Raw genomic sequence first — 3171 nt, 5'->3', positions numbered from 1 at the left:
TCCTAACCACTGGACAGCCAGGGAATTCCATGCAGGAGACTATACATCAAGTTCTTCTTTGCTGGGGTTTCTTCAGAAGCCCTTCATTTCTCTGGAGCTAACATTAATTTTCTTATGGGTAGACCTGTGGCCAGTACCTTGACAAGGAAATAAAACAGAGAAGGAAGGAAGCAATGGTGGAAACTCTCACGTAACCTGGCATCTCTGTCCTCAGCTCACTCAACATGTGCCATTGGGGGACCAGCCCCCAGCCTCTGGAAGAATGTTTAGAACAGGGTAAAGAGCAAATGGTTTGGCTCTGGGATCAGAGCCTGCCAATTCCACCCACCAGTGCTACTTCCTCTAGGATGTTGCCTTCCCATCCAGATCCAATACTTGTTCCCTTCTCCCTACTTTCACTGACCACCTCTTGCCTGTACAGGCCTAAACAGAACCTGCTGATCATTCCATCCTTGATTGCCTCTCTGCTATTTGGCCTGTTGTCTGCCCAATCTTTGAATTTCCTGATCTCTTTTGCCAGGCTCACCTTCTGGACCCTCCTTGTCCCCTGTCATATTGCTTTCCAAACCTTTTTTTTTTTTAACTAATGAACTTTATTTTTTAGAGCAGTTTTAGGTTCCCAGGCAAAAGAGCAGAAAGTACAGAGGGTTTTTATATATCCCTCCCCTCACACAGACTCACCCTCCCCCACAATAGACATCCATGTACCACAGCGGTACATCTGTTACAAGTGATGAACCTACATTTTCACATCCTTATTATCCAAAGTCTCTAGTTTACATTAGGGTTCACTCTAGGTGTTGTCCAGTCTATAGGTTTTGACAAATGCATAGTAATCTGTATCCACCATTGTAATATCATACAGAATAGTTTCACTGTGTGCTCTGCCTATTCATCTCTCTCTCCCCACAAACCTCTGGCAGCCACTGATCTTTTCACTGTCTCCCTAGTTTTGCCTTTCCCAGAATGTCATTTGGCCAGAAGCACACAGTATGTAGCCTTTTCAGATTGGCTTCCAGACGCGCAGGCTCAGCGGCCATGGCTCACGGGCCCAGCCGCTCCGCGGCATGTGGGATCTTCCCGGACCGGGGCACGAACCCATGTCCCCTGCCTCGGCAGGTGGGACTCTCAACCACTGCGCCACCAGGGAAGCCCTAGCTTCTTTTACTTAGTGATATGCATTTAATTTTCCTCCAAGTCTTTTCATGGCTTGATAGCTCATTTCTTTTCCTTTTTTTAAAAAAAACATTTAAAAATATTTATTTATTTATGGCTGTGTTGGGTCTTCGTTGCTGCGTATGGGCTTTCTCTAGTTGCGGCAAGCGGGGGCTACTCTTCGTTGTGGTGCACGGGCTTCTCACTGCGGTGGCTTTTCTTGTTGCAGAGCACGGGCTCTAGGTGCACGGGCTTCAGTAGTTGTGGCTCGCAGGCTTTGTTGCTCCGCGGCATGTGGGATCTTCCTGGACCTGGGCTCGAACCCATGTCCCTTGCATTGGCAGGCGGATTCTTAACCACTGCACCGCCAGGGGAGTCCTGTTAGCTCATTTCTTTTTAGCACTGAATAATATTCCATTGCCTGAATGTACCAGTTTCTTTATCCATTCACGTACTGAAGGAATCTTGAATGCTTCTAAGTTTTGACAACTATGAATAAAGCCGCTATAAATACACATGTGTAGGTTTTTGTGTGGACATAGTTTTCAATTTATTGAGTAAATACCAAGGATCTCGATTGCTGGATTTCATGGTAAGAGTATGTTTAGTTTGTAAGTGTCTTCCAAAGTGGCTGTACTATTTTGTATTTCTACCAGCAATGGAGTTAGAGTTCTTTTTGCTCTGCATTCTTGCCGGCATTTGGTGTTGTCATTGTTTTGGATTTTGGCCATTCTAATAAGTGTGTAGTGGTATATCATTATTTTAATTTGTAATTCCCTAATGACGAATGATGTCGAATATCTTTCATGTACTTACTTGCCATCTGTTTATCTTCTTCGTGAAATCTCTGTTCAAGTGTTTTGCCCTTTTAAAAATCAGGTTGTTTTCTTATTGTTGAGTTTTAGGAGCTCTTTGTATATTTTGAATAATGGTACTTTATCAGTTGTATCTTTTAAAAATATTTTCTTCCACAAACCTTTCTCATAACAAAGCTGCAACCTAGATTTCTGCCTGCTTTCTGTTGCAGGGTACAGATCTTTGAAAGAACGAGGAACTCAAGACCTAAACAGCAGTGCCAAGAACTAAATAGTACTTTGGTCTGCTAAAACAAGCATTTGAGAAACAAGCATCTAAAGCAGCAGCAGGTTTTCGCTGTTCATCCTAGAGCTGAATCAAGTACTAACAGTTGAATACTTTGAGTAGTATCTTTGAGTGCTGAACTCAAAGTACAGACACTAAGAGAGTAATGTTATTTCTGACCCAGGGAAAAGATCCAGGAGTTTTTGCCAGAGATGCAGTTACCAATAGTAAGTTTACTAATGGCCACCTTGCCCTAAGAGTTCTTGTAAGAGTAGCACACGTGGATGGAAACAGGGCTTGTTAAAATGATACTTTGTCAGGGGGGCTGCCAACCTGGTTTTTCCCACTTTTTTAGATTGCTCACAGTGCAACCTTCAGGAAAATGCATTCAGTCCAGATATTTACCTACACCAGTACATCAGAGGAAGGGGTTCTTTAACTTGTGAATTTATAAAGACTACAAAAGGATTCATTGAGAATGTCTGAGCTCATATTCTTGAAAGAGAATTCCATACATTTTATTAGCTCCATCACCAGACTCAACCTTTCACCTGACCCAGTCATCATATAAAAGCAAGATTTAGACACGGTGCCAATTCCAGGTGATCACTCCATTTGCTTGCAACCTGCTTGCACTGGTTTCCTTTTCCCTCATTTCTAGATTCCAGTTTCTAAAACCTGGCTTGGTGTCCTTCAGGCTAAACTGTCCTTGGTCTCTGATCAGATTGGTACAAATTCTTGTTCTACCACTTCTTAACTCTGTGAGCTTGTGCAGGTTACTTAATATCTCTCATCCCCCATTTCTATATTTTAATGAAATGGGGGCCATCATTAAAAGGACTTTAGAGGAATTGAGCCTCAACTACCCACAGAGGGAACCTGTACTCTGTGTTGGCTATCTTCCCTTCTCTGTCTCACTTTCCTACTTCTGTACTA

This window comes from Physeter macrocephalus, chromosome 1, assembly GCF_002837175.3.
Source record: "Physeter macrocephalus isolate SW-GA chromosome 1, ASM283717v5, whole genome shotgun sequence".
Taxonomy (NCBI): domain Eukaryota; kingdom Metazoa; phylum Chordata; class Mammalia; order Artiodactyla; family Physeteridae; genus Physeter; species Physeter macrocephalus.
This window is presented reverse-complemented; position numbering follows the sequence as displayed.